Source organism: Miscanthus floridulus, chromosome 11 (genome assembly GCF_019320115.1).
Source record: "Miscanthus floridulus cultivar M001 chromosome 11, ASM1932011v1, whole genome shotgun sequence".
NCBI lineage: Eukaryota > Viridiplantae > Streptophyta > Magnoliopsida > Poales > Poaceae > Miscanthus > Miscanthus floridulus.
The window spans coordinates 39,821,740-39,840,598 of NC_089590.1; the positions used below are offsets into that span (position 1 = coordinate 39,821,740).

General features: G+C 46.2%; 1 non-coding gene across 1 annotated transcript; it reads right to left on the minus strand.

Annotated features, from left to right (window-relative positions):
- Positions 1-10,720: 10,720 nt before the first annotated feature.
- Positions 10,721-10,827, minus strand: LOC136494991 (small nucleolar RNA R71). The gene has a single exon (XR_010768782.1). It is a non-coding gene; the product is annotated as a small nucleolar RNA R71 (small nucleolar RNA).
- Positions 10,828-18,859: the final 8,032 nt, after the last annotated feature.

Sequence of the window (18,859 nt, forward strand, 5' to 3'; positions counted from 1 at the left end):
GGCCCGGCATGATTGATGACGTCCATCAGGTGGCGTGAGAGCAGGCAACATGGGCTTCGGCTAGACCATCGAAGGGACCAGTGAAACGCACCCTAGGCGTGGTCACCGACCCAATGACCGGAGTCCCTGCCCAGATGGCCTGGGACCATATGCCTTTGGCCAATGCATCTATAGAGTGACATTCCCACAGTGCTTCCGACCGCCTACCAACATCACCAAGTATATCGGGGAGACGAACCCTGGTATATGGCTGGAAGACTTCCAGCTCGCCTACCGAGCCGGAGGAGTGGATGATGACCACTTCATCATTCAGTACCTCCCCATTTGTGTGGGGAACATGTTCAAGCATGCCTCGAATTCCTCTCGCATGACAGCATCCGTGATGGGGCGGACCTCAAGAGGGTCTTCGTTGGGAACTTCTAGGGGACGTATGCCTGCCCTAGGAACTCCTGGGACCTCAAGAGCTGCTAGCAGGAGCCTAGCGAGTCCCTATGAGATTACATCCGTAGGTTCTCAAAGTGGTGCAACTCCCTACCTAATGTCATTGACGTAGATGTCATCAGTGCATTCCTCTCCGGGACAACCTGTGAGTCCCTAATCCACAAGCTTGGCTGCCTAAAGCCTCGTACCACCCGCGACCTGCTCGATGTCACCACAAACCACGCCTCTGATGAGGAGGCAGTTAAAGCAGTCTTTAATGGAGGCTAGGACAAGGGCAAGGCCAAGTGCGAGGACCAAGACTAGGGCCCCTCCATGTAGTGGGGCAAGAAGAACAAGAAGGATCGGCGTTGATAGGCTGACTCCACATTGGTCATCGTAGCTGATCGTGTGGGCAAGCAGCCCCAGCAGGGCCTACCTAACCACTTTGATAAGCTCATGGATAGCCCATGCACCAACCATGCTTACCCGTCAAGCACCTCTACAAGGACTATGAGCTCCTCAAGCGTTTCCTACGATAGGCCAGCAGGCTAAAAGAAGGAAAAGGCAAGGAGGCAACAGCCAAGAAAGGAGGTACGACGAGCAAGGATGGGGATGGATTCCCCAACCCAGAGGAAGGCATCATGATCTTTGGGGATCCGATGCCATCTACTCTAAGTGCCAGCACAAAGTGCACTACCGAGAGGCGTGCATCACCAAAACGGCCATCCCCTCCTTCCTTCGTTGGTTGGAATCTCCTATCACTTTTGATTAGAGGGACCATCCATCCCACGTCGCCAGACCGGGACGCTACCCTCTCGTCATCGACCCCATCATCCACAAGAAGTGCATCACCAAGGTGCTGATGGATGTACGCAGTGGCCTCAACATCCTCTACATCGACACCCTCAATGCCATGCACATCCCCCGGTTGGAGCTCCGACCGGCAAGCTCTCCCTTCCATGGCGTGATCCTAGGAGTGCAAGCATACCCGCTTGGGCAGATCGACCTACTTGTCACATTTGGTGACCAAGCCAACTTCCGCTTGGAGGTGCTCACCTTTGAGGTGGTGGACATCCCAGGGTATTGCCATGCCATCTTGGGACGCCCATGCTATGCCAAGTTCATGGCGGTTCCCAACTACACCTACCTAAAGCTAAAGATGTTGGGACTGAATGGCATCATCATTGTGTGTGAGCATTACAAGCTCACCACTACGGTCATAAACTCTTTTGAGCTCCCACGGCTTTGGGAGTCATCGACCCCAGTAGTCTCGGACTGCAACAAACCAACCCCCTCGATGTCCTTCTACCCACTTGAGGAAACTAAGATGGTGGGGATTGGCCCCACTGATCCAACCCAGATGGTGTGGATTGGGACCTAGCTCCTGGCCAAATAGGAATGCGAGTTCATCGACTTCTACACGCTAATCGTGATATCTTCACATGGAAACCATCTGACATGCCGGGCATACCATGGGACATCGCCGAGCATGCACTATGCCTCATCCTAGGCTTGAAGCCCGCCAAGCAATGCCTACGATGCTTTGACGATGAGAGGCGTAGGGCTATAGGTGAGGAGGTTGCCAAACTCCTAGCAGCCAGATTCATCAGAGATGTATTCCACTCTGACTAGATTGCCAATCCTATTCTTGTCAAAAATAAGACCGAGAAATGGAGAATGTGCATTGATTATACTGGCCTCAACAAAGCGTGTCCAAATGATCACTTTCCTTTGCCATGCATAGACCAAATAGTCAACTCCACCTTGAGATGCGACATCCTTTCCTTTCTAGATACCTACTTAGGCTATCACCAGATTGCGATGAAAGAGACTGATCAGCTCGCAACCTCGTTCATCACCCTATATGGTTCGTATTGTTAGGTAACCATACCCTTCGGTCTGAAGAACATTGGTGCCACCTAACAAAGGTGCATGCAGCAATGCTTCACCGATCAAATTGACCCGCTCGATCAGCCTGATCAAGCCGAGTGGCTGAAACCAACAATCGCCATCTATGTTGATGACATAGTGGTCAAAACGGCTCAAGCTTGCGACCTAATCACTAACTTGGCCATGACATTCATGAACCTCTAAAGGTTCAACATCAAATTGAATCCTAAAAAATGTGTTTTTAGGGTTCCAAAGGGGAAGCTGCTTGGATACATCATGTCCGAACGCGATATCAAGGTCAACCCCAAAAAATGGTGGCCATCTCCAACATGGGCCCTATATGCAATGTCAAAGGCTCACTGGCTGTCTAGCCACCCTGAGCAGGTTCATCTCCTAGCTCGACGAGCGAGGGATGCCTCTCTATAAGCTACTCAAAATGACAAATGTGTTTGTCTAGACTGAGGAAGCACAGCAGGCTTTGGAGAGCCTCAAAGCATCACTAACGTCGGCCCCAATCCTCATCACTCCCAAACTAGGAGAACCCCTCCTCCTCTATGTCGTGGCAAGCAACCACGTGGTAAGCGCCGCCCTAGTCGCCAAAAGGGAGGAGCTAGGACACCACCTTAAGGTCCAATGACCCATATACTTCATTGGAGAGGTACTCACTGACCCCAAGGTCTAGTACCCCTAGGTGCAAAAACTCCTATACGCCATGCTAATGGTGACCTAGAAGCTCCAACACTACTTCACCGACCATGAAGTCACGGTCATCACTTCATACCCGCTCAAAGACATCGTTCGCAAGCGTGATGCCACGGGATGGATCTCCAAGTGGGCACTTGAACTCATGGGCCATGACATTAGGTATATTCCCTGTACTGCTATTAAGTCTCAGGCTCTCGTGGATTTTGTCGCCGAATGATGGAGGTCCAGCTACCGACCCCGGACGTCACCCATGAGTACTAGATGATGTACTTCGATGGGTCCATAATGGTGCTTGGCTCAGGGGCTGGGGTGGTTCTGATCTCCTCAGATGGGAGTAGGTTCTGCTACACCATCCACCTCCATTTTTGTCCTTAAACAATGCCACAGAATACGAGGCCCTCATCAATGGACTATGCATCGCCATCGAGCTTGGCGCTACATGACTCTATGTTCGTGGCGACTCGAAGCTAGTCATCAACCAGGTCATAAAGGAGTCCTGCAAAAGCCCCCTCATGGTAGCATACTACCAAGAGGTGCAAAAGCTCAAGGACAAATTCTAGGGGATCGAGCTACATCACGTCCCCCGAAAGGACAACGATGCCACCAATTTACTCACAAAATTAGCCGCCAGGCAGGATCCGTCTTTGAGTGGGGTTTTCATCAATGACCTCCGTGAGCCATCCACCCGCATCCTAGAAGGTCCAGTCTAGACACACCCCAATGCCAACCCAGCACTTGGGGGCTCTGACCCCTAATGCTAAACCGACGCTCAAGGGCTCTGACCCTAGTGCCTCCATGACAACATCACCCGCCGACATCACCATGTGGGCACTCGATCAAACTGACTGGCAAGCGCCGCTACTCGCCTACCTCTTCGAGGAGGTTCTCCCACCTAAAAGGACTAAAGCTCAATGGATCACTTGACGTGCCAAGATGTTTGTTGTCATCGTTGATGAACTCCACAAGCCAAGTCCATCAGGGGTACTCATGAAGTGCAACCCTACCAACCAAGGGAAACAACTCCTCCTCAAGGTCCATGCTAGAATCTATGGACATCACATGGCCCTAAGGTCGCTGGTCAGAAAAGCCTTTCACAAAGGTTTTACTGGCTCACCGCACTATGAGATGTAGAGGAGGTCATCTGTAGGTGCAAGGGATGCCAGTTCTATGCTCGGCAAACTCATTTACCAGCATAGGAGCTCGAAACCATCCCCATCACCTAGCCATTCATGGTCTGGGGCCTTGACATGGTAGGACCCCTCAAAAAGGGCTCGGGTGGCTTCACTCACCTACTTGTAGCAGTGGACAAATTTACCAAGTGGATAGAGGCAAAGCCCATCACCAACATCCGCTCGGAAGAGGCGGTCAAATTCTTCCATGACAACATCTACCGGTTCAGCGTTCCTAATAGTATCATCACTGACCACAGAACTAACTTCACTGGGAAGATGTTCCTAGACTTCAGTGATGGACATGGCATCAAGATCGACTAGGCCTCGGTCGGACATCCATGTACTAACGGTCAGGTCGAGCGTGCCAATGGCATGGTCCTCTAAGGACTTAAGCCACGCATCTTCAACCGACTCAAAAAGTACGCCAGACAATGGGTTGTAGAGGTCGCAGCAATCCTTTGGAGCTTGAGAATGACCCCAAACCAATCCATAGGGTTCACACCCTTCTTCCTGGCCTATGGAGCTAAAGAAGTCCTGCCCTTCGACCATGATGCCCCAAGAGTGAAGGCCTTTGACCATGACCGAGCCATGAAGGCTCAACAAGACACTATCGACCTACTCGAGGAGGCCCATGAGACAACCGTAATTCGCTCTGCTCGCTACCAGCAGACACTCTGTAGGTACCATGAGAGGAAAATCAGAGGAAGGATCCTCAAGGTCAGAGACCTCGTGCTTCAAAGGACCCAATCAACCAAGGAGAAGCACAAACTCTCTCTACCATGGGAAGGACCCTATACGGTGACCAAAGTGATCCAACCAGGCACCTACTGGCTAAAGGATGACAACGGCGATGTTCTCACCAACACTAGAAACATTGAACAGTTATGTCATTTCTTCCCCTAAAATTTGGTCTTTACCGTTTTCTTCATTCAAATGTTCGCTCCTGGAAAGCACCCTGGCCCAAACACTTTTGGCCTGGGTCACTTAGGGGCTCCATGAGGGTGTGATACCACCTCTTTTTTACTGTCATAAGGTAAATACATTTTTTACCCAAACAAAAGGGTAGTCCGTTCCTTTAATTATCTTACATAACTTTGCTTCAACATTCGGACCGATCGCACCCCGCCTCTACCTATGGTTACGAGCAGCTGAGCCTCATGGGCCACGCCTAGGCTCTTAAGGTTGTAGCCTACAGGATGAATGGGCAGGTGTGAAAAACAAAGAATAAAAACAAAGCTATGCTAAGGTAAAAGTAAGGAACGGGCGGGACAAGCTTCCCCGAACAAAGTGATTCATCACAAAAAAATTGATGTATTCATCAATACAACTGTTCACATGGGGGCTCCCCCACAAACTTAAACTATTACATCTGCTGCCTACTTCTACTGTGGCCACCCGATGGCATCAGCTAATGACACGATTGGCAAAGATAAAGGTAGTTTGCCCTCCGATGGGACAACGCTTGGCTCGGAAAGAACTTCCGACCTAACCTCCACTCCATCCATAGGCTGGGTGATGTCTTCTTGACGCAAGCCTTCAGCCATGCTCGCACGACGAGCCTCCATCACCCACAATGCGGAGACTTGCTTGGCCACCAAACTGTGCGTGTGGTAGCAAGCTTTCCTTGAGCACATAGATGGCATCCGTGCTCCAGTCATCGGCGTACCCTCTACATATAGCGGCAAAGTCCAGGTCTAGGTGTCTTTTGAAAGCCGGCACCAAGTACCTCAACAAAGTTCATAAGTTCATGGGCATCGTCCAAGAGCATTTACTACCACCAAACATAACCACCACCGCAAGGGCCCTACCCAGTTTGGCTCCCTCGACTTCGGCAAGCACAACGGGTACCTCAAGGGTGTCACACCCATAGATGCTCAGCAGAAGAGCATGGAGCTCTGGACTTTCCCATACAAACAGAGCAGCTCTTGGACAGGGATGCTGCCTGTCGAAGTATGGCCACCATAGCTGGAGGATGTCTCTGACATCTCATCAAACTTTATGAACTAGCCAACCTAAGCATATGTAGGGGAAAAACCCCCCACCAACGCAGTCCCGAGCGGCTTCCCCTTCGACAAAGCTCGCCCGGTGAAGATCCAACAGAAAAAATCCACGTGTGGCTCCATCTTGAGGAAGGCCTCATAGACGGTGATGAAGCTAGTGATGTGCAGCACCCCAGTCAGATTGAGGTGCTATAGCTCTAGGACCCACTCATTGAGGAGCCTGCACAGGAACCAGTGCATGGGGTATCCTAGCCCACGCTCGTGGAAGGTGAGGAAGGAGACAACCTCACTGGCCTGAGGATGCTAAAAATACTCCATCGTAGGAGCCTTCCAGTGTGCCACCTTTTTTGGTAGTAGCACCCCCTTCTTGGTGAATGCGGCCAACACTGACTCGCTCACAACGGATGACCTCCAGCTCGATATTATGCTCTGGATTCATGAATGGATCTATGAGTTTTCTCCTCTCCCTCGCTCTCCCCTTTTTTTCTCCTAGGAACCACCGCGGCACTCAAATGCTCTTGGCAAGAAGGAAGAAGGAGAAGAGGCGATACATGAGGAATAGGCAAAGGAATGGGACAAAAGCCCTCTCCCTTCCCCTGTTTAAGGAAAAGGCACAACATTTGGGGAAAGGTGAGGGATTGGGGCAAAAATCCCTCTCCCTTCCCCCATTCAATACGGATGGGATATGACGGGACGTGCCCTGATTGATGGGACACACCCTACCCGATGAGATGGTGCCTGGTCAGAAGGGACATGGCCTAGGTATGGCCCACCACTACCACATGCTAGGCATGAGAAACAAGGCGCAACTATGCGCATGTGGCCCTCCGCCTTCCCAGGCAAGACTTGGAAGGGCCCAACGATGGGATCTCTGCCCAGGAGAGACCAACAGGCTTCCTGAGTTGATCAAATAGCTCGGGTGAATGCCGAGAGATAGGTAGGGAGAAGAGGGACGCCCCATGTGGGCCATGCCAACTCTATCATGAACAACGAGCATGGATCCCGATCGGACATATCTGATAGGAGCTCCTCAAACCCCATCACTCGAGTCATCAAGGTAACATTACCAAACCCCCACTATTTCTTTATATGATCATTCATTCATCTGTTGTCATTCATACATTCATGCACGCATTCACATTCATTCATCCCATACATCTGAAAACATCACATATGCAGTTAAATGGATCACAATGCTCTGTGTTGCATCATGAAGCGGCAGTTGCCTCATTCAACATGAGCAACGACTGACTAGGGTTCGAAGGCCAGCCCACAAAGGGCTCGAGGCCACCTCATGTCAAACAGAGCTAGGGGAGAAAACATAGATGAGCCCCAATGGCCCTCGCATAGTCTACTCCAAAGTAGATAGGGTCATCTCAACATTCCTGTTCAATACTAACCTCGAGCCATGCCCATAGAATCTCCATCGAGGGGAGGCCAGTGTGCCACCCGGGTCGATCTTTAGAACAACCCAGGCATCTGCTAGGACTCAGGTTAAGGAGCAGTGGAATGCCACATGAGGGCTATGTCAACCCCATCATGAACGACAGACCTAGATTTCACTTGAATGTGTCTATTAGCGAGCTCACCGAGTGCATCACTTGAGCCATCGAGGCAAGCGACGTTAGCTCAGCCCCTCTGGTTGTGAAAACAGCAGACGGGGTAATGGACGAAACTCAAACTGACCCCTACCAACCCAAACACCTTGGCACGACCTTGGTTGCGCCCTGCACCTAGATCCGTGACTCCAACTCACCTGATCCCTTGGCACGTCCAACACCTAGATCCATGACTCTAACTCGCTCGATCCCTCATTGCGCCTAACACCTGGATCTATGACTCCGACTCACATGATCCCTCATTACGCTTGGAGCCTAGATCCATGACTTAGACTCACCCCATCCCTCAGCACATCCGACGCCTAGGTCCATGACTCCATCTCGCTCGATCCCTTGGCTACACCTGATGCCTAGGTCCGCGAGTCCATCTCGCTCGATCCCTTGGCTACGCCCGATGCCTGGTCCGTGAGTTCATCTTGCCTAATCCCTTGGCTACGCTCGATGCCTGGGTTCACGAGTCCATCTCACCCAATGCCTGGATCCACAACTCCATCTCGCCCGATCCCTTAGCTGTGCCCAACGCCTGGTCCGCGAGTCCATCTTGCCCGATCCCTCAGTTGTCCCTCAACTTCACCCGATGCCTAGGTCCATGAGTCCATCTTGCCTGATCCCTTGGCTATGCTCGATGCCTGGTCCATGAGTCCATCCCGGCTAATCCCTCAACTATCCCTTGGCTACGCTCGATGCCTAGATCCATGAGTCTGTCTCAACCGATCCCTCGGCATGCCTGATGACCTGGTTGATGACTCCATCCCACCCAGTCCCTCGACCATGACCAAACGCCTGGGACCACGCTCCTAGAAACAATGGGTCAGAAACTGAAAGGAGGAGGCTATGCCCACCAAGGTACACACACACACACGCCTACTGACAAAACCCCCCAGGTTATTCTGCTTGAATCACCTAGGGGTTCGGGTGCTACACCCGTGGGTGCGCTTGCGCGCACTCGCCATCGAAACAAAAAATTCCCCCACTGGCAACACAAAAGCCCCCAGATGATTCTACCCGAATCTCCTAGGGGCTCAGGGGCTACACCCATGGGCATGCACCTGCTGATTCTACCCGAATTGCCTAGGGGCTCGGGGGCTCCTGCCAGGTTCAAAAACCTAGGGTCCCTTGTGGACCTACTTCCCAGCAAAGGCTCAGCCCAGCAGATAACATTGCGAATGACATGTAACTCTTGGGCTAGCCCAAATACCTAATGATAGGCTAGAAGGGCAATCCAATCTTCGACCGGAAGGACTGGTTGAGAAGGAATAGCGCTCGCTTCCGACTCTAGCCTGCCTCTCTGATAAAAAGGCCTGGCCAAGGAGGAACATTGCCCGCTTTCGACTCTGACCAAAAGGCCTACCCAAACACCGCTTCTGACTCCAACCCACCTCTCCGACTGAGGATGCACTGAACCTCTGCTTATAGCTCTTCTCCAATTGGCATAGTCGAAGCCGACTGAGACCAACCGACTGGGGATGCCCGCTCGGTGAGGACCTCGGAAATAGATAGAGCAAGTAAGGTAGGGCGCTCAAGTCAACTGCAATACCAAGGACCATACCCTGTACACCTGCAGTACCGACAAGACATGTCAAAAGGGTGCCCTGCAACCTTCGAGGCATGTCAGAACCCAAGCAGTGTTGTGGGCGCTGACATTTTGCCCTCTAGTGTTATGGGCGCCATCAATCCCCATACCATGCAAACATGGTAAGACCCCCCCCCCCACATGCCTCTAGGCATCAACAGTGTTATGGGCATCGTCATTTGCCATACATGGTGAATGTCTAGCATAAACATTATTGTGGGCGCCTACCATCATCTCGTACTCGACAACATGGGCAACAAGACTTAGTAGCATACGTACACTCTCTCTCTCACTTGTAAGGCCATCCCCTTCATCTATAATAGGAGATGCGCTCTCTCCCAACAAAGATGATCGATCCATCAACAACTCTCCAAGGGAGGACTCGAACAATTCAAACAATCAATGATCGATTTACCCTCTGCTAGCTTTAGACACTCTAAAGCTACACAGAGTGCATGCTCAAATACTTAGCGCATGTAGGAGCTCCCATCACTCTCGACCCTTCAGTCTGGAGTCTGACCAGACCTCTTGCACCCCCATCTTTCTCCCTCTTGTTTGTAACCCCATAGCAAACTTCAAGCACCTAGTCTCAGGAATAAAGTCACCGACCGACTCAAACTGGATGTAGGGAACGTTGCCTAAACTAGTATAAACCCTGTGTCATTGAGTGCTAGGCCACATCCGATCACAACGTATGGCAAAACTACAAATATTTACGTGTTGGTCACTTTCTGCACCGACAGACATATTCTTGATAATATGTATGTAAGGTAGCCATTGTTTATGTAGGCTAATTTTGCTTGTTTTCTCCTATTGTGGATGAAAATAGGATAGTGTATGACTAATTTTGATCATCCAAACAACTACACCACAAATCTAGAGGCACTCCTAAGGAAGAATAGGTCTTGTGCTGCTTCTTCTTCTACCACTCCACCGACAGATGAACTAGTCACTCCCACACCATCCGCTACTCCAATCATGGACAAGACTCTCCGTGACTACTCTGTCCCCGCTATTGCCAACGTTCCCGTTAGGCTGGCTATCAACAGCAGCATCGAGAACTTTGAGCTCCACACTGGCCTCATCAGGAAGGTGCAGGCAAACCTGTTCTTTGATTTGTCAAGTGAGGACATGAACGCACATCTCCAACACTTCCTCAAGCTGTGCGACACCAAAGTCATCAAAGATGTTGCACCTACGAACATCAGGCTTCGCTTCTTTTCCTTCTCCCTCTCAGGGAGGGTGAAACAGTGGTTCAACAAATAACAGGAAGCTATCAACTCATGGGACAAGTGTTTCATGGCATTCCTCGCCAAGTTCTTCCCTATGGGTAAAACCAATGCCCTGAGGGGATGAATTTCCAACTTCTAGCAAAACACCACAGAATTCATTCCCGAGGCATGGGAAAGGCTTTAGGACTACATCCAAGCATGCCTACACCATGGGATCGAAAACTAGTTAGTGCTTCAATATTTTTATGGTGGATTAAAAATCATGTCTAGAGGGCACATCGACGCTGCTGTTGGAGGTGCCTTTCTTTCCCTCACCATTGATGGAACCACGACTCTCATCAATAAAATGGTGTCAAATCAAAGATGGGGAAAGAAAGAAAATCACAAAAATGCATGCATACCATGAAGGAGATGGATATGCTTGCAGCAAAAATAGATTTATTGATGAAAAGATTGGAGGAACGGGCCCAAGACAAAGAAATAATGAAGGGCTCCATCCAGGCCTTGAACTCACACATGACATGTGAGGTCTATGGTGATGTTGGCCATTCGAGGAATGACTGCCCTGAAACCCACGAAGAAGCAGCTTACATCAACAATGGGTTTGGTTAACCACAAGGTAATAATGGGTGGAACAACCAATCCCGCCCGCAAGGTAATTCGAACTTCAACTCTAATTACAATTTGAATCAACCTTCCTTTAAAGACTTGGTTTTAGGCCAAGTTAAAATTAATGAAAACATCACTAAAAAGTTGATGTACAATGATTAAATGCTAGGGAACATCAACTCTAAAATAGAAAGTTTATCCTCCTCGGTGAAAAATCAATTAAGTTTTAACAAAATGATAGAAACTCAAATTTCACAAATAGTTGCTGCTATTCCCATCGATCATTCGGGGAAAACCCTAGGGCAACCCAAGGATTCCCTCAAAAATGTTCATGCAGTTATAGATCAATGAAGGAGGAAAAGCCTTGCCTGACAGACTAAAAATGTCGAGCCCTTGCCAAAGGTAAATCTGTAGTTATCTTTAAAATTGAAAATAAATATTTCTAGATTAAAAATTTGAATTTTTTTTACTTCAAAATAAAACTCTCAAAAAAATCCTACAAAAATCATTTTCTAAATAAGAATAATTTATTATTACTAGTTATCATTTTTGCAATAATTATAAAAATTAAAAATTCTAATAAAATTTTGTTGGAAAATCAAAATCAAGCAGACTGTTGGGAATATGGACGAAATCCCAACGGTAATGATTTTGAATCGGCCGTTGGCCACTACCTGCCAAAGGAAAGGCTAGGCAGGTGACCCCAGGGGTTGGCCACACCCTGTAGGTGGCCGTTGGGGCTGCCTTTTGTACAGAGGATGCGAGACCGTTTCTCCCCCTCCTGTCGGTTTTTCGCGCTATAAAAGCCAAGGGTGGCCTAGAGAGCCCCTCACCCCTCTCACACTCTCTCATTTTCACTCTCTCTCACCCACTCACTTGCTCCCAAGTTTCATTCAAGCATTTTCCAACAAATCCTAGTGCAAGAAAGCTCTACCAAAATCCTAAGCTCAAGCTAGTCCTCGGGTTCATCCTTCATTTTTTGTGCTAACCCTAATCCATGACCCAAGTTTTTGCTTGTTGTTGTGTGTTTCCACCATGGATAGGTTTGTGAAGAAGGTCACTGATGCTCACAACAAGATCATCGGTTGAGTAGCTGCTTTACCTAGTAATTCTTTTCTACAAGGAAGAATCATTTCATTCTAGAAATTCCTTTGCAAATTGAATTGTTTCATGTCACTGCCGCAGAAGCTCAAGCACATGCTACACCGAGCATGAAGAGAGTCTAATACATGAAGATGAAGAAACCGTGCTAATAGAAGGGCAAGAAAAGAGCAAGAACAACCGATGGAGAAGGATGATGATGTACCCTACCTCAACTTGGAAGGAGACCGGGAGACGCAAGCGTACAACCTCGTCAAGAACCATGAGTTCATCCACACATCGATATATGACCCCACACTTCTCCAAGCCATAGGTATGGATGTCAAATTCACCTCTATTTGGAAGGCCATTAGATGGGAGGAAGTCGATCCTATTTTAGAAGAAGGTTCTCGTCTCCTAACCATCTAATTTTTATGCTCACTAAAAAAGTTGAAAATGGAATCACCTTCTGCTTGTTTGAAATAGAATATTTTTGCACTTGGATAGATCTCGATTAACACATAGGCTTTCAAAGAAAATGCTCAATTGATTAGACATGCTCTTAGAGGTTTTAATCATCATCAATTCTGGAGAGAAATTTTGAGTCAAAACATAATTGGAAAATTTCAACCTCGTAATATGAACATTCAGCACCCCACTTTGAGGTTCATGCATCGTTGGATCACCATGACTTTGTTCTCTATGCAAGATACCATAATTGTTCATAATACCAAAATGCAAATACTCTATGCTATGATTAAAAAGATGAAAATTGCTCCTGTCAAAGAAATATTCAAGCACTGGTTAGACTTGTTCAAGTTCTTTTCTACATCCATATCATGTACATCCCTTGTTACTCGAATTGCCCCTAGTGTTGGTGCATTGGAAGGTCAAGATGTAGCTTAAATTTTGACTCCATGTATTATTATCAATGAACATTACTTATTATCAGGACATCATTTGAAACATAATGAAGCTCGAAAACTTGTATTTTTTCCCTAGATATACAAACGAGATCCTATTACCTAACCTAGATCTTTGTTTGTATAAGTCTCTGGCACTAACCTTCATACTTGTTCCACAAGAGGAAGCATGCATGAATTCTATGTCTGGCAGGTTCACAAGAAGCAGAGCTCGAGATGAAGCAGGCAGTTCACAACAGCCGCAACCGTCGCCTTTTCTAGTTACGGCCCAGGCATTCCACATGGAGTCGTTCCTGATTGGGCAAGTACCAGGGTTCACACCCATGTACCACCCTGGTTGGGATCATACTCCATAATCACATGAGGCTAAAGGATCTAGATGGGTAGAGGCTGATGACGTAGCATGGACAATGCACTCATCCAACTCTAAGGGACTACTGCCCCTGTGTATCCACAATAGTTTGTTTCAGACCATTGAGAGTTGAACGGGATCAACACTCAACTCGGAGGATTGGAAATCCGCACAGGTGAGATCCAAAACACACTCAATACTCACGTGCAAGATTTGACCCAGTGGCATCTTCAGCAGCAACAACAAATAGCGGAAGTGAACGCGTGGCTGAAGCAATAGCACGACAAGCAGATGGCCTATTGGCGGTTCATGGGATACAATCCTGAACCATAAGCGACGAGCTAGCTTGGGGAGGATCCTCGTAGAGGTAAGTAGTATCTTTTATTTTCCACATTTTAATTTTTCATTATTTATTTTCTACATTTATTTAATCATTAGCATTTAAATAAATTGAAAAATATAAAATTCCAAAAAAATGAAATATGATAAAAACAACAAAAATATTTATTCCACTCCCATATGTGATTTAAGAATGTTTAGTATCTCCTATGTTGAAATGATGAATAGTTACTCTGTCTATAATTCATCTATGCCTAGGCTTTAACTTAGTATTCCCCAAGATTTAAATTTATTGGCTAAAAATATCTCATCCTAGAACTTTAAACTTGTCGGTTGCAAAAGCATGATCAAGATTCACGTACACCCACATATAAAATGTTGACTCTTACACTAAGAGTTATGCAAAAACATGTTTTCCATCCACCTAAAATAAAAACTCCATTCACTTGACATAAGTCTTTCTCTCCAAAGTTTTCATATGCCAAAAAGAAGTATGGGACTATGCTAAAAAAAGAGAGACACATAAAGCTCTAAAAATAAAAAAATAGAACACATGAAGGTTCCAAAGTGTTGAAAAAATAAACATAGCCCATACTTCTAAGGCAATTATAGAAAAAAGGGGGAGAGAAAGTCATGATCAAAGGAGTACCAAAAATATTAGAATTAGGAATCACTTTTAAAATTCCACACACTTGCACTTCTTGATCAAAGTGTATGATTTGCATCTCCTTGGATTCGGTTTTTTACTTAACAATATATATGGTGCAAGTATGCCTCTCATTTCATACCTACCCAAAACTCCACTCAAAGCCTTTAGAGCTAGGATGAAAAGAAGGCAAATGCCTTGGTGAGGATCATACACATTGAGTGATCGAGTGAATCATTTGAGGAACTTACATTTATTTTGCAAAAAAAATCATAAAATCTCCGGATAGAAGGGTGATCAAAGAATGGATGATTGGTAATTCTGTTAAAACATTTCTATCTTGCAACCACTCAAGAACTTGGAAAAGCAATAAGCCCCACAAGGATTAAGTTCAAAGGGTGGATAGAATGCCAAACTTATTTAAATTGAGGAAGAATACTTTGTTATAGACATGGCACTTGTGAATTATATTTGGCATAGTAGCAACTCCTCATCAACAACCAATAACTTATCTATTTGCTCTGGACAAGCAAAGGTTAAGCTTGGGGGATCTTGTTGGTAGTCCTTAACGATCAAATCCGACCACCAATTAAGATATAAAATGAGGAGAAAATAGCAATCTTGAACACATGCATTTACTATTGACCTAGTTCCACATGTATTTGGAGATTATTATTTTTGCAAGACATAAACACAAATGCATGAAAATTTTCACCAAAAGGCGCTTTCCAGTGCTGATTTGTGCAAGGAATAATAGAGAAGCCCATCAACTTAAATTTATTTGGGCAAAATACCCACCAAGGAGGAGCCCAGAACCATGACCGACCCACCACGCGAAGGTGGTGGCGAGAGGGCTAGGTCAGGGGGTGGGCGACCCCAAGGGGTGGGCGACCCCCCACCAACGCCTGTCTATTGCCCCTTCGAATGGCAGTGGCATGAGGGCATGCAGAAGGTGGTGAAGCATGTACTTCGCACCAAATATAGATGCACACACCGCCTTACTCCATGTATAAATAGAGGGGCAACCCCCCTCTCAACACACACAACACATTGAGCAACACCTCACTCCCCCCTCTTAGCTTTACCCTTTTAGTTGTTTATACCAAGGCAAAGCTACCTTGGAGGGCTTAGCTCCTTAGAAGAAGAGATTCTTGGGTATGAATAGAGATATGAGTTCTTCAAAAGTCATGCCTTCACTTTATAGTTGTGGTCATACTTATGAACTAGAGTATGGTTATTGTGTTATGATCTTGATATATGAACTAGACTATAGTTTGTGTGTCATGAGAGTAGCATACTTAACTTTATGCATAACCACTCATATAATTTATATAATCAGGATTAGAGCTAAGTTGAGGTGGCAGTTCATTGTGCTTTTGGGTGTGCCCAAGTCCTTTACCTATCGACCCGTAGGGTTAGGGACCCGAGGGGATTTGGGTAGTTTCTGCGTTCATGAGCATGGTGCTCAGGTATGGAGAGATAGGTGAATGCATTGTCCCTCTCCACGGTTGAGGGTTAGGTGGTAGGTGGTGATAGCCCTATCCGTCTCTTGTAATCCCCCATGTTTGTTTGGGGTGTAGGAGTCTAAATTGTCACATGAGGTTGCTGGCAGACCAGTACTCGGTGGCCTCCCAACCTGCTTCACCCTTTGCCTTAAAACTAATTATGTAACTTGTATGATCATTAACTAATCTTTGTATGACAATACTAGACCAATGCCTGCTCGACTTAGGATTATTATTTTATTCTTTGTTTTCTATTTTATCCTTTGAGGAATGCCAAGTGTGTGTCCACTATAAACATTGGTGTACTTGCAAGCATTATTATTCAAGTTCATATCCATACTAGACTCTTAATAAATCAGTGCCTTCCTTTGGGAAAATATAAATAACGATACCCTAAATATTTCTAGGTGAAATGCTACAATGATATCTCCACGCTCTTATGGATAAGTATCTAAAATTATTAAGGAACTATCAAGGCCTTACCTAGTGGCATTACTATTTAGTGGTGCCACTAGGTATTGCCAACTGGTATTTCTAGCGCCATCATTGGGATGGATTCTAACTCCATTCTTAGTGGTGATGCTAAGAAATACCAACAAGTATTTTTGGCGTTGTTGCTAGGGATGGATTCGATCTTCATACTTGGTGATTAATGTTGGTATTTATTAACATAAATAGAATATGAAGCATTTTGTAAGCACACAGAATACCATTGTAGCATTTTACCTGGAGTATTCCAGGTATTGTTTTTTATATTGTACCATAGGGAAACAATGGAGTAAAGACTTATTGAGTAATAAACAAATATCTATGAATCAACATACCTGCATAGCTAGAGTAAGGGGTAAAGGCAATGATAGGATTTAAGCATAAAAACACTTAGAGGATAGATCACTAAGATAAATAACTAGTCAACTCAGGAGAACAACTGGTGAGGTCGATTCCTATGATATTCTTATTATAGGATCAAAGTATATATATCCGACTATAGCTAAGACTAACTCTACTATTGTGCACTTCAGGACGCCGCTTAGATGGTAGAGCACCCATAATAGATAACTCTACTGATGCAACTACGGTCCTACAATTTAAGAACTTGTTCGATTCGGTGTGGACTACAAAGGATAGACAGGACTGTCACCACCCACTGCTACCACACAACCAGAGAATAGGTGTACTCATAGGCAGAGCATCATATAAGCACCATGCTTACATGAGGCTCATCTACTTAGCCCAATCGATAAACTATAGCAGGCTAAGCGCTCTATGAACCCGCACACAAAAGTAATGATAACGTTAACCAAGCGAGGTATATATTCAAAGTAAGCATAGTCATGTAGATAGGAATATGATAAATTGATAACAAGTCTTACAAGATGCAGAAGTGAAGATACAAGGCTTTGTCGAGCCTCCAAGACTAGATCCAAAACTTGAGCATGAGCCCAACTCGACCCTCACACCTAAGCTACTAATCTACTACATTAAAGAGTTCTAGACCTAATCCTCTAGGTGTGTGTTGATCTGAATGGGAGATATGAATTAGGGTTTCCAAGATGGCTCTAGGGAGAGGGGTAGGAGCTGCCTTATATAGACCAAGGTGGAGTAGGAGGCAAGGAATCACCACGTCATCGATCTGCGTCAACTCCCTCGATCATCGTTGGATAAACCAACCTTGATCATCGTTGGATAAACCAACCTACAGGTGGGCCCCACCCTCCGGTGGAAGCTTGTAGACTCCGTCTTGAGTTTTTTTGCAGGTTTCGCAAGCTAAATCTCTTTCTAATGTCGGTTTGTGTGTTTGGAGAGTATGACGGTGGTCCCAGGGGCTATTTTCTGGATAAATCCTCTTGCATTCACATATTCACCAAAGCTCATGGAATTCATTAGTTTAAACCCCTATCCTATGTTTGGTGATGAAATTAAGTACATATGCAGGATATGTTAATGGTTTATGACTGATGTTAATGACTGTCAACAATTGCGCTAAGAAATGTCAACAAGCCTTTCTAACGCCGTTGCTGGGGAAGGCATAATTGATTAAAGAATCTAGTAGGACATATTCTTGATAATATGTATGTAAGGTAGCCATTGTTTATGTAGGTTAATTTTGCTTGTTTTCTCCTATTGTGGATGAAAACAAGATAGTTATGACCAATTTTGATCTACCGAACAACTACACCACAAATCTAGAGGCAATCCTAAGGAAGAATAGGTCTCGTGCTTCTTCTTCTTCTACCACTCCACCGATAGACAAACTAGTCACCCCACACCATTTGCTACTCCAATCATGTCCAAGACACTCTACGACTACTCTATCCCCGCTGTTGCCAACGTGCCCGTTGGGCCAGCTATCAATACTGGCACCGGGAACTTTGAGCTCTGCACTAGCCTCATCACAATGGTGTAGGCCAACCAATTCTCTGGTTTGCTAAGTGAGGATGTGAACGCACATCTCCAACACTTCCTCGAGCTGTGCGACACCATCGTCATCAAGGATCTCACAACAACGAGCATCAGGCTTCGCTTGTTTCCCTTCTCCCTCTTGAGGAGGGCCAAATAGTGGTTCAACAAATAATGGGAAGCTGTCAACTCATGGGACAAGTGTTTCATGGCGTTCCTCACCAAATTCTTCCCCATGGGCAAAACCAATTCCCTGAGGGAACAAAATTCCAACTTCTAGCAAAACACCACAGCAATCCATTCTCGAGGCATGGGAAAGGCTGCAGGACTACATCCAAGCATGCCCGCACCACGGGATAAAAAACTGGTTAGTGCTTCAATATTTTTATGATGT